The 24,258-nt window shown below is 41.8% G+C and overlaps 1 protein-coding gene across 19 annotated transcripts in view; it reads left to right on the top strand.

Moving 5' to 3' along the window:
* PRDM16 (PR/SET domain 16) overlaps nucleotides 1-24,258 on the top strand; it is a 459,271-nt gene that overhangs the window by 132,341 nt on the left and 302,672 nt on the right. Inside the window, exon 1 of one of the 19 annotated variants that reach the window (XM_025212041.1) lies at nucleotides 266-411. The exons of the other annotated variants lie outside the window; for them this stretch is intronic. The gene's annotated coding sequence lies outside the window, so the exon portion shown is untranslated. Of the gene's footprint in view, nucleotides 1-265; nucleotides 412-24,258 lie in introns of those variants that run through there. 19 annotated transcript variants of the gene reach the window in all.

Consider the following 24,258-nt stretch of genomic DNA (forward strand, 5'->3'; position numbering starts at 1 on the left):
CCCTGAAGTTAAATGCTACACTAACTTGATAGATTGAGAGATGTTAATCTCTTAATGGGTCATTATGTGGGCACAGGAACCTGTCTGCTTGGTGTTTATTGCAGGACTGGTACAGAAAGACAGGTGAAAGCCTAATGCCATCCAGGCAAATATTCGAAGTTTGCTTGGGTGTGACAACCAGAAAGCTATGGCTCCTCTTAAAGTGACTGGGAGAAGAATGCTGAAGAGACTGAGACTTTTTTGTTTTTTTCTGTTGTGTGTTTAATAATTCATTTTTATTTTTGCTATTGTTTTAGTTAAGAGCTTGCCTTTTCCTTTAACTTCAGGGAACCCCATTTCACTCATGGAGGACCTGATCTTGCTTGCCTTGAAGCCAGCAGCTGTCAAATATTTTTGATGAGTCTATTAATGGTATATTCCCCATCATTTTCTATTTCCATTTGCATGTTCTTATTAATGCCGACTTTGCATTTTAGTTGAAAATAACAATGATAATCCAAAAACAATTCCTGCCTGATAAAGCAGCCATGCTGATCTTCAGCTGGATCAAGCTGTTGCTGTGCGTGTGTGTACGAGAAACTTGCTATTAGTGCGGAATAGGAGCGTCATGTCTCCACAATAACTATATCTAAATCCCTGCACACCTGCGTGTATTTTTTTCATGTATGTTATTTCCCAATATACTTGTCTGTAATTATCTCTATAAAACAATTTTTAAAACCGCATGAATCGCAATGAAAGTTACCGGCCCAGAAGAAGACATTTATTTTAAAATTTATGCTAAATGAATAAATGAACTTGAATGTGCTTGTTTCAGGGACAGTTGGTTTTGATGCTGATTGCAAATAGCTTAGCCTGGTTTTCTCTGTCTTGTCTCACTCTCAACTATCACTATCCTTTGCAACAGTGGACTGAGCAGTTCTGACATGCATCTCTTTAACATGGCTTTGAAAGTGTTACAATTCAGGAGGTGAAGAGTTAAGGCAGAAATAAAATCTTGAGTTCAGACTGTCAGCTTAGATAGTGCTTAGCAAGGGTCGAGGAAAAAAAGTCAGTTGTGATTTAGAAGAAAAACAGTGAGATTTGAGCAATTCCATGGAATACCTTTCCTAGCCCCGGGGCAAGTGGAAGTGGTATATTAACCAAGGAATAGAGCAGAGGAGGAAAAAGGCCAAATCACATTTCTTTGAAACAAAGAGGCTTTTTACCAGGAACAAGCCTTGATAAAAATTACAGTGGCATCGCAAGTCATTTCACCCGCTTTGCCCCAGGCTATATTAAAGCAATGAGGAAATAGGGGATGCGGCAGCCCTGAAATACAAATACTGGAGTCCCAGGAGCATTTTCAGTATAAATAATCCTTTTTAGAATAATGTATTGGCTTTAAATAGGGCCAGGTGGTGTGTGCAACACCTCAGCTTGCTTTGGAAAATCTCTGATTGAGGCAGGGCACTGTTTGTCTACACATGCTGGTAGGTATGCAGTGAATTCTCCCTCATCTTCAAGTCCCCCCTCAACTGCAGATCATTTTGTATTTAGGCGTTACGGAGATCAGCTGAGAAATAAAGGCATTGTTGTATTTCATTAAGTTAGACTGTAAAAACAGAACTGTGTGGCGGTCAGGTTGGATGGCCCAATAGTTACAGTAGCGTTGGAGTGTTGCTGTGGCCAGGATTGTCTGTGACAGTCCTCCAAATGTACAAAAGGCGAGGTTTGCTTTGTGATAACTTTCATTGGACCAACTGTATAGTTGGGGGAGAGATTATAGTGTTACAGCAAACACTTCAGTATTGGATGAATTCCCAATGGAAATAATCAGAGTTTTGGGTGTTTGCGCCAGAACTGACTTTGCTGCTTGGTATGTTTCCCTATTATGTTAGATATCTGGCCAGTCACTGTGCCACTCTGTGCCTTCATTTATCCATCTGTAAAATGGATAAGAGACTGACTCATTTCATGTGGGTGCTATAAGGTATAACTAAAGGCTGGCATAATGTCCATAAAGGAGCCTAAAATAAATTTGGTTGAATTATTATGCCTCTGTTATTTCTTGGACTTGCCATCATTCCCCATCTGGACATTACAAGAAAAAAACTCTAGAGGCACTTTCTCAGTTGGAAGAGACCTGTAAATGGGCTTTTTCAGTGAAGCAAAGCATTAGGATTAAACACATGCTTAGCACTTTGTCTGAGACTTTCTATTTTTTTTTTAATAGAGAGGAAAGCCTGTCTTCAAAGAGCACTTCAGTGACCAGGAAAAAAAAAATCTACAAAACGGTAGTCTCTATGGAGAGACATTCACAATACAAACATTCATTGAAACCAGGAGATGAAACATGTTGAGGGAAAAAGAAAAGGGAACTCTCGGAGAACTGCATTTTAAAAATAGGTCTGATTGTGTTTCTCGCTGTCATCTTTTGAGATAAATTTTGTTTGTTTTAAATTTTATTTTCCTTACTTTGGGTAAGCAGTTTCTGTGGCCCATTGGAGCAGTGATAGGTGGAGGAGATGGTGCTTGGCACAGAAAGGGACTTTGCTTGAATTCTGAGCGGAGGGATCCTCCCCTGTTAGCCAAGCAAGAAGACGCGTTTAGGAGTCTTCCTAGGGTACATTGCCAAGTCGTCCTCAGTCAACTGGTTCAAATCAGTCAGGTTAAACCTGGGCAGGGCGGGGAAGGACAGGGAACTGTTTTAAGTTATAGGTTCACCTCACCCAGGGAGGTAAGACATGGATCTGAGGGTCTGTGTTGCCTCCTTTAATGCTTGTATTTAAGATCTTGTGATTAAACAAAAAAAAAAAAAAAAAACAGCCTCCTGGACGCAAGTGATTATGGGAGATTCCAAATTCTCTTTCCATCATTATCTCTTTAAGTAAGTTTCCAGCCTTTGGAATTGGGAAGAAAAGCTTGAAAATCATTTTTGATGCTTTGGGACCAGAAGTACTGGGTTGGGTGTCGTCATTACCTATGACCAGGCTTGGAGAGAGGTTAGAGTGATTCAATGGCATTGAAATAAAGCCCCCAGGTCAACCAAGAGCTCATTTCAAACCCCACTGATCTAGTGGAAGAGGTTCACAAAAGGCAATCAAGGCAGCTCCTGAATCCCTCACCCACTTCAGGAATCTGGGAGCCTCCTGCTTCAATCCTTAGTAGCTCCTAATATCCCTAAGTCTCCCAACTGAAGGTTGTGTTAGAGACTCAGTTTGTGTCTGAGTGTATGAGGCTTCCCTAGGTGAGATCTGTGTGGAATTTAACCAAAGATACTCCTCTGGGACGATTTTAGGCATAGAGGGTAGTCCTCACATATGTGCATGATTATAGATGAGTATAATGGCACCTTGTAGCATCCTGACCATATCCCCCTTACCTGGGTGGGGTGGTTGTAAGTCCTTCCTAGTTTGAGAGCAGCAGCTAGAGGAGATCTAGAGTCCCATACTTCCTTTGCAGCCAGGGAGCAGCTTGGAGCAACCATCACTTCCCCAACTGAGGGTAGGAAAGAGCCAGTCCCACTCCAAGCCAAGGGTAAGCAGCACCCATGCCTAACGACCTCGCCTCATCTCAGCCATGCACTCATGGGTAGAGCTCCAAGAAGCCTGAGTTTCCTGGATCTCAGGTCAAAGCACATCAAGTCTTTTGCTCCACAAGCTTTTTCCATGTGGTGGTGTTGTCAGTCTTCATTTGTGGTAATCAGGGGATTTTCCTGTCATCTATGCAGAAATGTAACACATGTTCTTCAGTTTAATGCATTTGCATAACATGCCTACATATCTGAATCTTTCACGTTTTCAAGCCTGAGGCCCTGGCACCTACCATTTTACAAGCTTTCCCATAGGTTTCCATTCAGAAGGGGTTCACGCAGACTTCACTTCGAGCTGTACGTGGGGAAAGACATCATTCTGAAGTGAAGATCCGATACTTGGGGATGTAAGCAAGATGTAAGAAAAGCCTGGTGGGAGCTCACTTCACCAGTAAAATCCTTCAAGACTCGCATGAATCCAATCTTGATGGGCTTTGTACTGACCTAGCAGGGATCAGCCCAGTGACATATGGGAATCCATAGCCTGATTTCTAAGAATCTCAAGATGGAGAACCTAGATCCCAGCTTTGAAAGTATTAATGTTGGAGTTGCTTGCATGAAGTCTGTACATTCAGGATCTTCTATAAGCAGGAGGGCTCTGCAGCCTACTTTTCCAAATGCCTTGGCTACTGATAGCTAACCTCCTCACACAAGAGGTTTCACAGATTTCTTGTATTAAAACAGATCCCACATGTGGTGAAAATTAACTTGTTTCAGCACAGAAGGTGGCTTAGAGAAATGTGGGTATTTCTCATTGTAAAAAAGACATCGTCGACACTGTAACATGCTTTGAGGAAAACAGGAATTGCAAAGTGCAAAATTACCCCAAAGGGTGAAAAAAATTATCACTGCATTTGCAGAGCTGTGGCATTGAAAATGTGATGTGAAACTAGTGAGCTATGGGGGATTTTTTTTTTTTTTTTTTTTTTTTTTTGCCTGGGCACAAAAAATCCATCTGACATTGTTACATGAATATGTGCACCTCTTTCCTCTTAAAATAGAGTTCTGCTTTTGACATCCACCTCACGGCTCAGTCCTGTGTCCTGCATTGATTCACTGATTCTCTTTTTATTCTGCAGAGTCTGTTGATACTGTCCCTTCCCTGTGCAGTGCCCTTTCCCTCCCTCCCTCTTTACATGCCTGGGGTATGTTTGTCTAGCTCACGTTAGGAAATATAAATTGTTATTGATTATTATTAATATTTAGCATGTTTGTGAGAATGTCTTTTCCCACTGCTATTAATCTGCTATGTTAATAATGCCAGGACTCCTGTTCTGGACCCTGGGGAACCCGCAGTGAGTGGAATGACAATGAGACAGTGACAACAGCAGAAAAGCTTTTACTTGGCAGAGATGTGAATTCCAAATGCAAGGTCTCCTTTTGGAGAGTTACAAATGCTTTATTCTTGTTCTGTAGTTTGAGGTCCAGGACTGAGGGAGAAATATCCAGCATCATTTGTTAGTTTTTGGAGAGCTAGGCTTTCTGCATTTATTTATTTATTTTTTTTAAATAGACTGAATTTCTCTCACCAGGAAAAAAAAAATCTAACACTCTACCTTTTTTACTTTTCCAAGAGAGAACATTCTTTTAAGTTAGGAACAATGCCATGCTTTACCAAATTTGATGGGGAGGTTTTGTAGAGAATATAATTAAACTAGCGAAAAGTAATTACCATTTTCCTCTACGAATCAGGGCTTTCCCCTTCTGTCTTGTCTTCCCTAGATTCAGTTTCTGCTTTATTAACTGTGTATATTTTGTGCTCCCAAATTTGCAAAAAAATTGGTTAGTATCAAATACTGGAGCTGAAATATACACTTTATATTTCTTTTGCTGCTTCGTCATTGCGAGTTAGTTTTAGCAGATAATATCGTCATAAAAATCCCCAAAGACTGATATTTTTTCCAGTGGCGCTGGCTTTGACAATGAAATATCTTGGCCATATTTTTTTCTTTAAAGATATCTAATATGATCTGCTATTTTGGCTTTGCCATGAGCTGTTTTTTGAATGCTGCAGAATTTTAAGAAACAGGTTCATACACTTCAAATTCAAAAATAATATGGAGAATATAAAACACATAGGGAAGCATTCAGGTAAAGTTTAGCTGCAGACAGCAACCTTCAGTTAATAAGACTTTGATTCTAATAGGCTCTTCTGTGAAAATATTTTTGATGCCTGGCTGAACTAGACTTTTACTGGAAATATAATACTGGCATTTAGTGGAGAGTTATTTGGACACTCTCCCTGCTGGTTTTACTAGGGGAAAATGTGTATTAAGGAACACTTTGAAATATTGTTACAGGCTTTACTCTCCCTTCTGCCAGCAGAAATCCTTTAATAAAAGAAAACACTTAATTTTGTATTTAAAACCAGTGGCACTTTAAAGCTTTTTCTTTTTACAATGAACTTCTGCAGAAATGTTTTTAGAACGTTTATTTTAAATGTGATTATCTAACTCATCAGGTCCATACTTTTGTCATTTATCAATTCTTGTTACTTCTGCTGCTTATAGATGTGACCCTTTTCCAAAAGAATTGTAGCCTAACCTAGGGGAGGTGGAAGGATTTAGGGTAAATTAGAACAGATTTGAACAGTGGCTAAAAACTTGAACTGTATCTTGGCTTAAAATTAAAATGAAACATTGAGAAGCAGTTATGTATTCTCTTTCTCTCTCTCTCTTTCTCTCGCTCATATTCTCATTTTTTGGGGGTCATATTCCTCCACTTCTGAATATTTCTGTGCTTCCCAGTTTTGGCCAGGATTGGGAGCCTTAAAATACCTTCAGGAAGCTGTTCTCACACAAGGCAAAGAGTCCGAAAAGGTATACCAGTCACAAGCTTATATATAGTTTAATGGCTGGATAACTTGGATGCTACTGAGGTCTGACAATCGGGTTCAGTAAGAGCCATGGAAGTTGTTACACCTGTTGTGCAAGAAAAGCATTTCAGAGCTGGTCCTTTCATTTTGTTTTCTGTGATTGTACATGAGGGAAAGATTAAACGAAATCCCATATCCTCTCAGAAGCTAATTTCCAGGGCATGTATGAATATGAATTTTCCTTGAGTAAGACTGCAAAAATGAGTGTCTGGGGATCCCATATTTCACACAAATTTATTAGGATGCATGTTTCAGTGCCAAGAAGCAGCATTATGTAACTGTTAGAAGGGGGGCCTGGGAATTGGGATTCCTGAATTCCATTCTTTGTGTTGTCTGTTGCTTCTGTAAGCGAGGCCTCATCATTTCTGGTGCCTCCCATTACTCTTCAGGAAAATTAGCATCTTTGAGCTCTCTCTATACCAGCCTCCTAGGCATGCTGACTCTTAATTTTTGTATAGTGGTGTTAGACCATCTGATAAAGCACTAAAGCAAATGAAAATATGCTCTAGTAATAGTTATATAATACATGGAAAATGTAAGAATTCAGTTGTCCGGTTATAACAGGGAGATATGAGCCATGGATATACAGGGCCTGTTGTCTGGATGTTGCTTGGATGCTTGTACCTATTCAGTTTTTATGGATTCACTCCAGCCACTTTCTCACCATAGTCGCATTTATTCCCTCCGTGGATTTGAGTGATTTGATGTTTCCAGAAGCAAAACATGAAATGCACATGCAGTAATGTAAAGAGGTGTGGGTGAGTGGGGCACTAGCTCTAGGCTCCCACTTAGAAGGGATGCATGAATGGCAGCTACTGTCAGTGCCAGCCCAGCTGTGGCTGCAGCCAGCTGAGCCCTTGTCACCACTTCTGCCACCCAGCGCACAGCTCTCTGTTCATGTGCACAGTAGTGCTGGTAGGTGATTGGACATTCAGTTGCAAGAGAAATGATGCCGTGTGACCTACATAACCAATTGCATTTTGAATAATGAATTTCGCACATCAGATCCTAACACTGAATTCTTCCTAATGATCTCAGATAATTAATTAATGCAAGGAAATTATGGCCACCTCACATGTATTCCAGGAACCATAAAAACTGCCAGAATTTGCCAAGTAACTTACGTGAATGCTTAAGTACATCACCCATTCCTCGGCCACCATGACAGAACACAAAAGGAGGAAGAAGAATCACACATATGACTGAATGGAGTTGTAGCATTATTCCCAGCTGGAAAACTGCCCATCAGATACTTACCCCGACTATTGAAAAACAGAGACAAACATATACCAAGCTACAGCAGGAAGTCTGCCAGATAAATACAGATTGGGACCAGATCATTAGATATAAAGTTATATGGTTTGCTTCCATCTTGAATTATAACTTTCTCTTGGCACTGCTGCATCAGCTTCTTGGTAGGGGTCAGTTTCCTGCACGCCTTTTTTTCTAAACGATCTGCTGTATAGTGCAATCTACTTCACCTTCTGTAGTCCTCCCAGAATTGTACAGACGACTTCACAGAGTACTGTCCAAAGGTTTAAGAAACATTTAGGCGGCTGGATGCATGCATGTTTTGATCCATGTTTATTGGCAGTTTCCTGAATGCACTGCTCTGTGATCAGCATCCACTGGCAGGCAGTGTAGCAATTTGCTTGCACAACTGACCTAGAGGTGAGAAATTCCTGCAACGAACTGGGGAAAACCAGCCGAGTGGGTTCATGAACGTGAAGTAACTTACTTTTTGCACCTCCATCCTGAGTTTATAGCCATGACAATAAAACTACTGTTGTAAGCAGATCAAGGAAAGGAGAGCATTGCTGCACAGTTAAATGGATTTTACCTTTTGGGATGATTCCTAGTGAACCCAAAGGAATACTCCTCCCCACGACTGGCACTAATTATCATATTTACTAGGGCTATGCAAACCTTTGGCCCTGGATTCGATTCAGCGGAGATTCGGCCCAATTCGGTGGCCCAATCTCCAAATCCGAATCAAATCAGAGGACCCTTTAATCTCTCTGCATCAAGTCTGAACCCTCCAAACAAATTCAGAAAGATTTGGTGATTCAGACATAGAGACAGCTTTAAATGTTTTTTTCTACATATCTCTAGGTAGCAGGCAGCTCGTGAATGCTGTGATGCTGGGGTGCATGGAGCGTCCCACGAGAGTGTGGGGGGCTCCCCAGCATGCTCAGCAGCAGACCCAGAAGTGGACCAGAACTACTTCCAGTCCACTTGCAGGTCTGCCGGAGAGCGCGCTGGGGCACCCTGCACCCCTCCGGCTCAGCAACTGGTACCTCCTAGGTCTGGGGGGTGGGGTCTACCCTGGGTCCCCCTGTGGCTGATCACTGAGCTGGGGAGGCAGCCCCCCGTGCACTCCCCAGCAGACCTGGAAGTGGACCTGAAGTACTTCAAATCCACTTCCAGGTTCGCCGTCAAGCACATGGTGGGGGCCTCCCTCCCCCCCCCCCCCGCATGCTCCTGTGGGATGCTGCATCCACCCCATGATCGCAGCATTCACGAGTTGCGCTGGTACCTCAAGGCATGTAGAAAAAACTTTTAAAGCTGTGTCCGACTTGCTGATTCTCTCACTCAGCTTCAAATCTTGAGATTCAGCCAAACCAAATCAGGGACAGTGATCTGAATCAACGAATCAAATCACCGTTCCTGATTCGGGCCGAATCCCAATCTGAATCGAATAGGGCCCGCTTCTCACACTCCTAATATTTATTCAAATCCAAGACAAGGTTTTTTTGGGTTTTTTTTCCCCCAATCAACATGGGCGGGGTGGGGGGTGTGAAGAAACCTCATTTTGTATTCAAGCATCATCCCAGAGTAAGTCCACAGTTCAGCTCCGGCTTTGGCCCTGGCCTTAGGGCTGTAGCTGGAACTGAGCTATTGCCTGCCACGGATGGGAACGGTTCATTTGGCAGGGGAATGGGTTGCAGAGGAGACTGCAGGGTTCATGGGGGAAAACTTGCAGCCTTCCCCCTCACCTTGCCTCCTTGTTCCTGTGCCTACCCCCCACCCCCTGCCTTGCCTACCCCTTGGTTCCCCTTTGCACCCTGTCTCTTCAGCCCTGCTCCCTTCATCCAGTTTCCCCCCCCTGCACCTTACCTTCTTCTCCAGCTCTGGTTCTTCTAGCCCTGACCTAACCAGACCAGGAGTCCCCACTTCTCCATTGCTGGGCTGGGCTGGGGCTGCTGCTGTTTGCCTCAGGAGCAGAGCTGCAGCAGAAGATAATGGGATGGGGGTGAGTGGGGGGAAGGCTGCAGGGAGGATTAAGGGTTATGGGAGGTAAGCTGCAGGGAGAAGGTAGGGGTGGGGGAGGCAGGCTGCAGCGGGGATCAGTAGGTGGGGGGACAGGGAGTTGGGGGCAGGCAGCAGGGGGTTGGCACAAGCATGGAGAAACAAGAAGTGGAGGAGCAAGGGACAGAGGTCTGACCTTTTGCTCCCCACTGCTGTTTTTCTCTCTCTAGCAGTTGGGAGGGTTAGGGGGCAGGGCAGGCATATTTAAGACAAACTTCCACTAATTAGATTCTATACATGGAAAGTTATAACAAATTTGTAATTTTCGATGTATAGATCCTATTTATTGGAGGGGTAGATCTTAAATTCAAAATCATCTGGGATTTGGTTAAATATGATAGCATACTTTGTGGCATTAGGAAAGCCAGGCACTTTAAAAATATACTGTCAAGTGCAGCCCCAGCCCTTCAGCCTGAATTACTTACCCCTTTGGGTAAGCACAAATATGGAATATCCTGTCCTTCTGTATCCTCAATGAGGGGGCCTCCTACATCAAGAAAAAAATTCCACCTTTAGGCTAGGGACAAAAATTACACATAAAACTGTATAAATGATCGGAAACCAGTTCAAATCTGAGACACAACAAAAGGTCAGTCCACATAAACCATTTTCAAAATGTCTGTAAACAGTTTAAGATAAACCTGGAAGGATTTAGACTTAGACTTAACTGATTTAGGTTAAATTGGTTTATTGAACTTTTGTCCCACATCTCCTCCAGATTCAAATTAACTCAGACCCCTAGCATCCCAGAATGCTTTGCACTTCCCCTGCAAACCCCTGCTCTAGCAGTGCAGGAGGCATGCTCTAGCACTCCCATCTCTGGCTTCTGGCCTGGGCCACTGCAGGCATGTGGCTGCATTTCCGGAATCAAAAGTGAATGTCTGTTCAGTTACTTATCAGTTCAATCTATGCAGCTTAAACTAACCTGCAAAGATTGAATCAATTCTGCCTTGGGCTGTCTGTTACGATTGTCTGTTACAATCCTGAGCCACCTTACATACCAGTCCATAAATGATGGCATGACAGAGAAAGTATTACCAGATAACATGGCAAGGGAGTTTTATTGGAGACAGTACTTCCTTAAAGGTCTTCCTCCTTCCTTGCCACTTTGTCTGACATTACTTTTTGAACAAGCACCACAAAATGTTAGATTGACGTTCCTAGAAAACATGAGCCTGACTTTTTGAGAGAAACAGCCCTCCTACAATAAATAGGAGAAGTTAAGGCATTTATCACTCCAGGAAATTAGGCCATGTCTTCCAGGAATCAGGCTCAGCATGAGCAGAGCCAGTGCAGTCTTTGCCTCCACTAGGCTACCATATTTCTGTCCTGGCTAATGTGTGAGGGGAAGGATTGTTCACCATGATCTTTCACTGTTTAATGTCTTTAATAGTGCCTACTAATATGTGTGTCTCTGGGTGTCAAGTGATGTTCTTTATGAGTTATAGATGTAGTTTCTAATATGTGGATGGAGACCATGAAACCATTTAATTTGAGTTCTCAGAATTAAGATCTAAAGATGTCATTAGTTTAAAAAATGTAGCATACAGGGGTGGGAATATAGGCTGTAGGCCCCTTCAGACTTTTAGAGAAGATGAGGGTAATTCAAAGACAGTTGCTTGCTAGAAATCCTGATGGGAAATTACAGGTTAGCAACCTGGTTTTCAGAAGTACTGATCATGTGAATTTCTCTTGACTTGCATGAAATTAAAGCACCTGCTTAAAGCTAAGCAGATACTCAGGTTTTTTTGCTGAGGTAGGATGCTAGGCTATGTACAAGTGTTAGTTAATTCAACCTAACCAAGGTTAGGTCAATCAAAGTTCTTGGTTGTGCAGGCATTCACAGGGCTTAAGTCAGCCAAAAAATAAATGGTGCACCAATTAAGAAAGGGGTCAACCCAGTCTGCAAAGGAGTTAACTCAATCTAGTGAATGCTTGTAGGTGTTCTACCCATCTCCGCGGTTTCTACTCATCTCCGCACCTATTTTTAGCCCCCTGATTACCGCTCTCTCTGGACCTGCCACCCCAAGTTACTTACCTCTGGCTGTCTGCACCACTCCAGGCAGTGATGAATGGCTGCAGGTGCTGCTTCTGATCTAGGTTTGGGTGGCTTAAAATAAGCTGCCTAACCCTAGACTGGGTGTAGCAAATGTGTATGTACCCATAGTTGAGTTCTTTTGCCCATTGGTCTGTGATTCTGAGGCACCAAAACCAAATTTTTGCTAATGGAAAAACAAAAGAGCAACTGCCAAATAGAGAAAGAGATGCCCTTTTGACGCATAATAAAAAGCAACAAAAAAAAAAGGAAAGATGTTTTTATTTTTTGCAGTGGTGTGGGAGGAGTCATTTATTTGTTTCTTTACTTTTATTTTTGCCGGAGGTGTGCAGTTTTTCATGCTTTCCTTTTACCATGACAATAACCTAAAAAAATTCCAGTGCACATTTTAAAAAAGAAGTGCCAAGACTAAAGAAAAAACCACCACAGTATCATCAGCACATTGCTTAAAGTCACAAAAGGAATGGTTACGTTTCCTTGTCAGGGTAGACACATTTTTGATGCTCTTACTGCTACTTCTCTGGAGTCAGCACAGTGAAATGGGTCTCAGCAAAACCTTACATTAGTAGATGTTTTATACCTTTGGTGTTTCTTTGACTATGCCTTTTAAATTGTAATAGGCAGCCCCATAATAGTTATAGACATTACCACCATAGTTTGCAGCTATGTCTAGTTTGAAACCTGCAGACAGAAATGAATTATAAAGTTTGGGCTGTATAGTTTTAAAAAATACTCAACCAAATATTAATCCCCCTCAAGGTGCATTTTGATCAAATATCTCCATCTCTCTCTACAATTTTTCACTCTTTTTATATGGGGAAGTAGTTCTTAGATATTTATATTTTCTACCCTTTCACACACATTCCTTTCCGTGGGCCGAGATTCCACACTAGCCTCCAAGAAATGTGTGAATTCATTGGGTGCCTTAAATTCTTCTCTCTTCAGTTCAGAAAATGAAAATATCAGAAGTTTTTATGTGTATGTTGTATTTATGCAAACCAAATCCACCAGAGAATCCTCTTGCCCTGGCAGATCTGTGGACTTGAGACTGTTGCTATTTTATGTGCAAGTAAAAATGACCTGTTTTCTGTGAACATCCAGTTCTTAAGTTGTCTGCCAAATTTTAGCTTGGAAAGTCACCATATATCAGCCAACAGCATAATGTAATGGAGTATGACAAAAGTGTTGTGGGCTCAATCCTGCCTTTCTCGCTGCTCTCAACACTCCCATTGCACGTGATGGGAGTTTTGAGGGGAGAAGGAATTTAGGATTGGGCCCAATTTTATGTTTATTAACTGGTCAGTGAAATGTAAAGAAGATCAGAGACTGTCAGACCGATCGGAGTTCATTGTGGGTACATTCTGTAGGTCCCTAAAGAATCTGCAGCGGTCTTACCAGTGTCTGTGAATATAAACGTCACATTTCAGATAAGGGGGTTCCTCTCTAATTGGTGTTTATGTCATTTAAAAAAAAATCTAATTCTTTTTATATCTTATACAAACATTAATGTTCTGCTACTTCTTAGCTGGAATCATGCACATTTCCTTTGACACTGGATTTTTTTTCCTTTCATTACAGCTGCCAAGTAGATTATTCATGAGGCCTATCACTAATAATAAAGCATCACTTTCATTGTTGTAGGAACCTCATTGGTGTCGCACAGATTTTAGGCCTATGTCCATATCTGATTATCTGTGGAAACAACCTTTCAATAGGGTCTTTTATTGAGTAATTTTGCTAGTGAGCTTTGAAGGAGTAATTTTAGTTTCATGACAATAACAATAAGGTCAAGTTGTATTTCTATAGTGCTTTTCACATAACCAGACATTCCAGAGCATTGAAATACTTGCCAGTAGAGGAGGGAATATGTAGGACAGCATGGTTGTCATTAGTGAATGGCAGCATCCCACATACCACACTTGAATAAGAGCCAGCTATCTGTGATGAAACTTGGTAGAAGGAGATAAGCTAGCGAGCTCTGTTTTTTTCCAATCGTGTGAGACAGCAGCAATGAGGACAGCCAGAAAGGGTTAACAGTACAATATGTAGTAGGTGTAGTGCAGAACATTTAAGAGCATAATATTTTTATGGCATCTCCAACAGCAATTGCTTGTAATCAAATGGTAAGACTAACTAAAGAGGTTCAACTAAGTAGTAGAGTCCACCCACTCATGCCTGGCCTTGCCCTGCAGGAATCTGGTATGCAGACATAGTCCAACCTCGAAGCATGATCCTCTTGGTTCATGGTCATCAGCTTTTAAAAGTGAGATGAAAAGGAGTCTCCATGCCTCTCAGCTGCTAATGATTTGTGTAAGAGTCCTGGGTAGGAGTCCAATCTTTGCAGATTTTGCACACTTTTTTGTTATTTCTGAGAGGACATTACTGAAAAATATCCCAACTAGCTTGTATGGCTTCATATGTAGAGATGTTCTGCACCCATATTGTCCCAGATATGTTTTCTTCATGTCTTATTTCCTTGCATAAGCTTAGAAAAGATAGGGGAAAAGAGAGTGAAACAGCACTTCTTTAGAGTAATACCACCATTCAGTGGGTGCATCTACATGAGACGTGTAGTGCACAGTAGACTAATTCTACTGCACATCAGCATGTCATGGCAAAAAGCATGCTAATGCGCAGTAGAATTAGTCTACTGTGCATTAAACATCACAAAAACTCAGTGTGCCATTGCTACTGTGCATTAGCGCTGGCTGCTGCACATTTACATAGTACCTCATATTAGATGTACTAAACAATATGCAGTAGCAATGGCACATTAATGCATGTGTAGATGTGCCCAGCGAGTGACTTATTTTATTTTAAGAGCTGCAGATGAACACTGTACTCCAGAAGGATAGCATCATATAAGTATGCTGGGATGACTCTTACTTAATGACCACCATACCTTTCTCAGCCATGGCAGGCCACTTTACCTGACAGTGAGGTCAGACTGATGAAAAGCCTAGCTTATGAGAATACCTCTAACAAGCCGTCTCACAGATGCACACTCCAGGCTGAATCGCTTTGGCTTACCACCAGCTATTGTTCTATTAGTATGCATTAATGTGACAGAAAATATAAACCTGTAAAACATTTGCAGGCTGGGAGCAACATGAGGCTTTCCATTGGCTTCAACGGGCTTTGAATCGGAGGCATGGAGGTATTTGAATCAATTGCCTGGCACTCAGGCAATTCTTCTGGGTTGTTTTTTTCAAATGGGAGCATTGCCTGAGGAATATACTGAACCCTGTTGATACACAGCCAGTAGGAAGGATTGCTGTGGAGCTACACTGCCAAGAGGGAGCACTGAAGTCAGGATGTCTCCTGAAATTCCTGGGCACGTGCAGAGTAAATTCTCTTTTAGAAATGCAGCTACTACCCACCCTGCGCAATTCAGCTATTCTGCAAACTGGTGTATGGGAAATGGGCGCAAAGCAATAGTTCTGCTTTTCTCTGTACCCATCCCTCCTCTTTTTTCAAGGGATGGAAGGGACTGAAAGATGCAAAGATCCATTTGGACAAACATCCCAAAGTTGAAATGCCTGCAGGCAGCCTATCTGAAGTCCGGAGATCCTATATGGTTTCCAAAACTTCCTCTCAGGTACCAGGTAGATCAGAATATTCTCATGGCAGTTCTGTTTCCTGGTCACTTGGTATTTCCACTTCAAGTCTCAGAAAGTACAGCACTACAAGGAAATGGAAAAGCTAACCATGCTTCATTGATCCTCCAAAAATAGAGTTAAATCGAGTGCGAGGTCAAACTGCAGGATGACTTTTTAGCTTTATTTGGACTAGTCTGTTCAGCCCTAATAGTAATGTAACTTAATTAATGGGCTTTAATACTGAATGGTCTTTATTCTCTACCTGCACCATTTCAAGTTTCTCACAGGCTGCTCTCCACTAAACCCAATTTTGCTTTTCAACTCTGTTGGAATTCCTGTTCCTTAAGTGCAAAAGAGGCTAATCATAGAGTAGAAAATAATTTGACTTGCTAATACCAGGAGAGAAAACATTTACAGCAACCACAAGTATTTTCAGGATTATGGTGTATAATGCTTATGAAAGCTTGTTTCTGGGGACATGTTTGCGTAAGCAGGGTTGCGCTTTTTACTAGAGGAAACACTGGTAAGCTGTAGTAGGTGGTTTGCTGCATTTCCTCAAAGCTGGAACAGAAAAAGTCAGCAAGTACAGCAAAATCCTCTCCCTGGGTGAAACAGACCATGCAGGTTCTTAGAGGGAGGAAAAAAGAAGCAGTCTCAGGAAAATCTTTATTAGATCTGAAAAAGTGAGGAGATCTTTCTTTAGTACAGGAGGCCCATTCTGAGATTATAACAGAGATGCAGTACATACTCCTTAAGCTGAGCCCCACTGTAGTAGCTGCTCTCCCCTGATAGTTCCTATTTGGCAGTAAAAATGTCTTCCATGCTGCAGTGAAAACTGTAATTTTTGTTGGGTGCTATTTTTTCCCCTGATTACATCAGAGGTCAGTCATTAATATGCACTGTGGGAGTCCCTCTCATTTCTGCACAGCCCACAATGAAGCAGTTGTTGGACTTGTTATCATAGTGGAAACTACTGTGCAATGAAAGCACAGTCATGCTGCCTCATGTTTAATTGAGAGATGGTAAATCTGTTCCCAAAATACTTCAACTACTTGTATTGTATGACAAATGTGTTTTTCTTTTTCTTTTCATCTATTTTTTTCCTTTTTCCCTTTTGGATGAAGAAAGCTCCATTTCCCCTACATATGAAGGTCATCGCTCAGCAATTGACTCTTGTTGGAAAATCCCCAAACATTAGTACTCTGAGAGTCACCCATTTTCCTTCTAAGGTTTCCTTCTTGCTCATTTTGAGGCTCCTCCGGGTTGGTATGCTTTGCTTTTCTGCCCTGTTTAGAACTGAATTACGTGGCCCGATTTTCAAGCCTCTCTGGTGTTTGCATAGGCAGCTGGCAGCATTTTGACAGCCTCTTTTGTCACGTGCTGTCACGATAGTTGAGATCAGCATGAATAATCTTGATAAGATTCTAGATTTGAATGTCAGGGCGGGGAGGAGTGGAGGGCATTCTCCATGGCTTATCGATCACTCCAGGAGTCTCTTATTACTCCACAAAAAAACAACAGACCTTCTTATCATCTCATTTACATGAAGCCTTAAACCTAGCTTAGCTTCACAGAGCCCTGTAGCAAGAGATCAGAATCCAGATACCAAGGCTGTGGACCACAGTAGAAAGCCCAGCATCTGTATAACGTGTTTGGTTTGAAGGGGTTCTTGTATGTTACTCACACATGCAATTTTATTTAATTAGTTGTTGGTAATTTTTCACGTTGGGCATATGCTCAGCCGATAGATAGTTCTGATGGGCCCGTGATATAATTTAAAAATAAACAATTAGTATTTAGATGCCCACATTTGAGTGTCACTGCAGGAAATGTGGTAGCCGCTGCATGTTTCCACATTAGGAAACCAGAGATAGGGATATGGGCACTCCAGTGCACTGCCTCCAGCAGAGTTGAAAGTCAGGGGGCTACACCAGAGCCAGAGTCCAAAGACCGAGGTGAGATCTGGAACAGTTGATCTACACTGGAATCAGGGCATGGAAAGGAAGCAGAAGGGTGACGGTCACCAAAGACGAGGCTAATCGAAGCATCTGGGCAGGGAGGACCAAGGACAGGACTTGAAGGCAAGGCGCAGTCTTAGCAGGGCAGCTCAGACTCTAAAGGAAGTATACTGAAGAATTGCCACTTGCCAGCAGCCTGTTCAACCCTCTTACGACTAACTGTGGAAGAAGGATGTTCAGACAGAAACAGGGTTCTATCTAGGCTCATTTCCATCATGCTGTGGGCATAATTATAGAAATAAGCTGGCTCCCTGGAATTCACTGTGCTGTGCCTTTGGTTCAGTGGCAGCCTTTTTGTGGGTCTTTTTTCACTTGCCCAGTTTCATTTGCTTCCACCCTTTGTTCCCTCACACTCAGCCTTCCATTCACTTCTGTATTTGCCTGGATATGCTCTGTGTCCTGGAAGGCACTACTTCACAGTCAGGGCGGCTAGGATCTGGAACCAACTTCCAAGGGAAGTAGTGCTGGCTCCTACCTTGGGGGGTCTTTAAGAGGAGGCTTGACGATTACCTAGCTGGGGTTATTTGAGCCCAGTTTTCTCTCCTGCTCAGGGCAGGGGGTTGGACTAGAAGATCTGCAAGGTCCCTTCTGACCCTACATCTATGAATCTGTGAGCCAATCCCAAGGTTTTGCTTTGAGTGTTTTCCATTCCAATAGCATGTGGTGGTCCAGGCACTTCACTAACCATTTGTTTTTCCCACCTTTAAATCAGACAGTTTTTTGAATGTGTCACTTGAAAAATCAGGTATCGTAGGTTTGTCTTTGCACTATACATCCCGTGATTACCAAGGATTAATAGGCCACATTCTATTTCAGTTACATTTACAGAAGCTGTGTGTTCCAATGCTGACATGTTAACTGATGGGATATACATTTATTTATATTAATTTAGGATTAACAAGGATGGAATAGATTTATTATGATGTAACTGCTACTAATCTACAATAAATATAGTTTAAGGGGAACCATTATTGTTTTCCTCCACATCTAATAACTGTCTTATTAAGGCTGGTATTTGGGAATAATAATTTAATGTTTTACCTAAGTTTCTGTTAAAGCTTCTGCCTTTTTGCCAAATGTAAAACCTATATTTATAGCTGTAAATGCATTTTGAAAGTAATGTCAGTTTGGCTTCAATATAGTTGGAGGCATGTGAATACCAATTTATTATGCTTCATTTAAATAATGTATATTGTAGTGCATAGAAGCCAACGTGCTAGAGTTAATGTGGCAGAAATTATGGAGACCCATGATAACTCAGTTTTCATTTCCTAGTAACATTCTTGGAGAAAGCTGAAATTTATTTTATGCTTAATTTTAGCCCTTGAGGAAGAAGGGTATTTTTGGAAAACACTTTAGTGATAGTTTGTGATAAAATTCTGATGCTGTGACTCTGGTTTACTGGAAACCTATCCATGAGTAATTCCACTGGCTTCAGTTGAGTCAAGGTATTATGCGTCAGAAGTAAAAGTATCAGACTATACACTGACTCATAACTTTTATGAATACATTTATGCAAATGGAAACGATCTGGCCCATAGTTAGAAACCTTTCTTCCTCATAAAGGACCAGTCAAATGCCATATTGTAAATATTTACAACTCCTTTGGAGCATGCCCAGTTGGCGTCTGCTCATTCAAACCTCAGTCAAACTTTGCTGCCATACAACATCACAGCTGCACTTTCTCCTTATGCATGAGGCCTGACAGCAGCTGCTGCCGAGACAGTTTCAACAATGGCAGTTGTAAACGTCAAATGGGATCATAACCAACACAATCCCTCTCAAAGTTGCGATCAAGATTATCCCCAAATCCTGCAAAGGTGCTGCCTACCTAGGAGGAGACGGGCAAATTAGCAGCTTTTCCCATTCAGGGTTCTTTGCAGGACTACTTGTATATGCTGGTTGCAGTGAATAATCAGCTTGATTGTGAGCTTGTTGTACAACACTATGGTTAAAAGGACGAATGCAATCATTTAGTGTATAAAGCGAGGACTATTGCATAGAAGTCAAAGTTCTGTCCTGAGCCTAGAAGCCATTGGGATAACACAATTAAAATGCACCAATTTCTGTAGGTAATGGCACACAAAGGACAGATGTGGCTACCATCATGTCTGCTTGCCTTTGACTCTGTACCCTGAGTGAATAGGTACCCATTTACAGCTACTGTTGACAGGAGTAGCTTTAAGCTGCAGTGTTGGGAAAATCCAATGGCTGGGAGTTGAAGATGGAACAATTTAAATACGAAATAAGGTGTGCTTTTCAATAGCAATTATTCACTGAGACTAGAATTGTGGTGAATTGCAAAACTTGCAGTGGATTTGTTATCACTGGACATTCTTAAGTAAAAAATTGGATGTTTTTCTAAATTGCATTTTTAAACTAGCACTGCATTTGAAAGAAGGATGCAGAGAAAATAGTATTCAAAAGCAAGCAATGAAGATGATAAAGGGATTGGAAAACAAGCCATATGAGGAGAAGTTGCAGGAACTAGTTGTGTTTAGTTTGGAAAAGAGAAGATGGTGGAGGGGGGATCATGATGACAGTTTTCAAATATTTGAAAGGCTGCCATGAAGAAGATGGAGAAATAGTGTTCTCTCTTGACACAAGAAGAGACATAGTACAGCAATAGCAGATATAGCTTAACTCATAAAAAAACCTCCTCACTGTAGGAACAGTAGGGCAAAGGAACAAGCAGTCTAGCTAGAGATGTGAAAACTTCATTGGAGGTTTTCAGCAAAAGACTGGATAAGTATCTGTCTGGTTAGGAACGGAAAATCCTGCAGCTCTGCAGAGGTTTGGACTAAACTAGCAATAAAGGCCCTTCCAACCTATGAGACTCTGATTCCAAATTATAGTTCAACCACTATTATTGGACTGAAAACAGAAATTAATTCAGGGAAGATGTAGGGCCTGTATTACACTGATGATCAGACTGGATGATCACGGCAGTCCCTTCTGGCCATAAAATCTATGAATCAGGTACTTGATTGCTAATACAGGCACTCCTCACTTAACGACCGAGTTCCGTTCCTGCGACTAGGTCGTTAAGCAAATTGGTCGATAAGCGAGGAGCCGCCCTTTGATACTGCGTGCCTTGGCTTGAGACGCCGCGCTGCCGTTTCCACGACCAAAGTTCTCGTACTTACGACCAGTTCTCGCTGGTTGTAAGTCCGCGCAGTCGTTAAACAGGTCGGTCGTTAAGTGAGGAGTACCTGTATAGCAGACTGCCTTGACTTTCATATGCACAGAAGTTAGTTGGCGAACACTGTATTTTCTGTAACCTAGTTGTGTTCCCCTCCTTACCCCCATCCCTCTTATGTTAGTCCCTCACTCGGGTGCTCTGTATTTCCCTTCTGGCTTTGTCATCTTTTTGGTTCATGAATCTTAACATCAACTAATAAAATTCAATCTGCTTAACACAGTAGACCCACTTGGCAAGGGCCACCAGCTGATTTGGTGCAAGTTTTAGAGGAAGAATATTGAGGCTGCCACGACTAAGTGGAACTCGTGAAGATTTACATTTTTATGACTGTATCCTGGAGTTTTTTTTCCTAGACGCATCCCTACTCCCAGTATTTTGTTTCTTTTCTTCCTTTTTTTTAGGCCTCCCTAAAGAAGGTTTTGGAATGAGCATCACAGTCATGAACCTATAACCTGAAATCACTGAACAACCAAAATAAAGAATTTCAGGTTTTCTTACAAGTAAATAACATACTATTGTGTAGCATATTTCTAAGTCGTAAAAAACTGATGTTCTTGGCAGAGCCATCCAGCAAGCTAGAAGAGTGATTGGAAACACTTCTACTGTAATTGAGGCCTGGTTAGCAGTGATTGTAGGCCTATGTTTGGATTGCAAACTACAGTGGTACTTTTACAAATTACCATTCTCTGGATTGGTGTGTTTACTGAAAAATAGATCTCCTCCATTCATGCTTAAAGGAGGTGTTTGTGGGGTGAAAGGATGTCTTTTTTGGGAGGGAATGAGAGTGGAAACCTTTATAGAAAGCTTAGTTTTTCCTTCCCATTCCACTTCAAGGGTGAGGAAGAATGGTCATTTGGTGAAGGCAATAAACAGATTGCAGTTGGTTTCCCAGCTCTGCAACAGCTGTCCTATGTGAACTCAGGAATGTTACTTAATTTCCCTGCACCTCAGTTCCCCATCTGTAACAGGGTATGAAGAGTCCTTGCCTCGTGTCTGTTCAGGCTGTCAGCTTTCTGAGACCAGAGCTTTCTCTTGCTACGTACCAGAGGCTGTACAAACTGAATGGCACTACCATAATACCGTATAAATAATAACCAAATCCTGTAGCAAGCCTCATAATCGTCAGATGTGCACTCTGTCTATAGCAACACAGTAAAGCAACTCAAGGCTATTTTTTTTTTTCACTGCAAGAGGTTTGCTTCGTCTGACTTCTGGAGAAGGCTGGTCAAAAATCCAACTTTCTGAGGGAAATTCTGAAGACAAAAATTGCATTTGGAATGAAAAGCATACATTTCAAAAGTTCCTGCTGTTGGGAAACCAGGGTGTGGGGAACTGGGGTTCATTTCAGAATAACTAAAATAAAAATGTCAAAATGACATTGAGCAGGGGAGCTGGTACTCTGAGGCTTTCTACCTAGCCACGGCTTCAAGCGTTTCCAGGTCTGACAGAGATCTTGGAAACCATTAAGTTTTCCACATTCCCAGCTCTGTGGCATGAAGCTGGAGCCAGGGCTTCTTACTCCTGCAGCAGAACCCCAGCCACTCCTGCCATCAGTACCAGGAGCCCCAGAGCTCCCAGGACTCGAAGGGATCTCCAAAGCAGTCCACAGGGCAAAGCTACGCTAGAGCGGCAAATGGTGGAAGGCCCTTTCTTCCCAATAGTCTTGCAGATGAACTGGCAGGAGACTAGGTGGTTTGTCATGGGCAGCCGGCAGGCAGAGTCCTGTTGGAAGTTCGTCCAAATTGACGTGCTTCTATGCCCCATTTCATTTTCGGTGGATCGGCATTTCCCCACGCAAATCTGTTTTGTTGGAAAATTTTCAACGCGCTCTCATTCTGGGTTCCAGTGTCTTAGCCATGCTCAACACCTGATGGAGTAGGCTTCAAATCCTCATTTTCTTTTTTTTTCAGGGGGTGAAGCGGGGAGGCATTTAGCTTTTAGAAGCGAAAATCAAACATGAAAATTGATGCTTGCAGCTATGGCTTTAATGATGGCATGTCCTTGTAATTATCTCAAGTGTAATAATTTGTGCTTGCTAAAATAACAACACTAATTTCCTAATTGTTCTGTAAGAATGAAGCCTCAACACTCTTGCAGGATTAAGGATGTTTATTGTGTAAAAAAAACAAAAAACAAACCCAACAAAAAAACACAACTCCATCCCATTTTCCAGTCTGATTTGGCCCAATCATTCAAAGCACTGAGTACCTTCTACTCTATTTGTAAACATTTTGGTGTTAGCACAAGGGTGCTAAGCCCTCACTAGCTTGGACACATTGTTTGTAACTGGACACAGTTACCAATTCTGACTAATGCTAATTGCTCCTACTTACAATTTTACCTTTATTCTGCATACATCCCATTTAAATGTTTTATGTGGGTGTTTTTGTAACCTAAACAACTTAAGAACTTTAGGCACAAGGGGAACAGCTGCAGTTCTGCTGTTGCTTTTGTGAAAAGATCACACAAATCAATTTAAAAAAGAAACCGCCGGCCACTTAAAGACTAATAATTGCTGTTCTGAATGCTGCTAAATTAAATAAGTGTTTTAGCCACATGACTTTTAAAGGTTTTGGTTTCCTCTGAAAGAACGGTTTTAAATAGTTCTTGAATTGATCTGTTTCTAACCAGGTTATGAAATGCTGCATGGAATAATATCAGTTCCAGAAAAATATACAACTTTTCCATAGCTTTCTGTTTCAGTGTAGTAGCTTCAAACCACATCCCTGTCCTATGGAGTTTTGTGAAACAATATATGTACTGTGGTTGGGAGAGCAACTTAAAATGTCCACTGTTTAAGCATATATGATACATTACTCTTAATACAATATTGTAAACTAGTGATGCTATATAGTTCTGCTTGAGAAGGAACATTCATTGCCAAGTGCCAAGCCACATATGAAGACAGAGACATAATTTGAAGGTCAAGTTGGCCACAGATTTTATTAAATAACCCATTGAACCAAATAAATCAAATCTAAAACTAGTCAGGCAGCTCTTGCCAAACTTGAACCACAGGTGTTGATGACTATATTACTCCAGAAACCTGTAGACTGTCTTAGGCCCCATCCCATGTCCCAGGACAGAGCTTCTTAGGTGGTAATATGCTGTACATACTCTAGGACTGACTTCTACTGGTGTTCTCCACAAGCTATAATGATGTTGTGGGATGTTCGTGGAAAAGTGCTGCTGTTCATTCATTGTCACCATGACCTGACAGATTCTTCTCGCCTCAGCCCTGTAGTTTGGGGCAGGTGAGGCTGTTCCGTCTGAAAGGTTGCTCATGAGAGATGTTCACAAAATGCAAATAAGATATTTAGTAGCTCTGTTGTGCAAGCGCTTCCTGCCATACTGTCAATGAGTGGAAGGAAGCACCTACGCTCCCTGGTATGCAAGTGTGACTTATTTCATGGCCCGCAAAGGAAAGGAAAGCTCTGTTTAATGACTTTAATTTTTGTGCACTTGAAATCTCAACCAAAATTTTACTTTAATGTGGCTTGTGGCTTTTGATGTAAAGTATATTGAGCCGCTTAAAGAAATAAACAATTATAGGCAGCCCTAGTACCTTGTCTGTTTTCCTCCAGTCTCATTTCCTCAATGGAGGTTGTCTGTAATGGCTTTCCCC

Source organism: Alligator sinensis, unplaced genomic scaffold (assembly GCF_000455745.1).
Source record: "Alligator sinensis unplaced genomic scaffold, ASM45574v1 scaffold366_1, whole genome shotgun sequence".
Classification (NCBI taxonomy): Eukaryota; Metazoa; Chordata; order Crocodylia; family Alligatoridae; genus Alligator; species Alligator sinensis.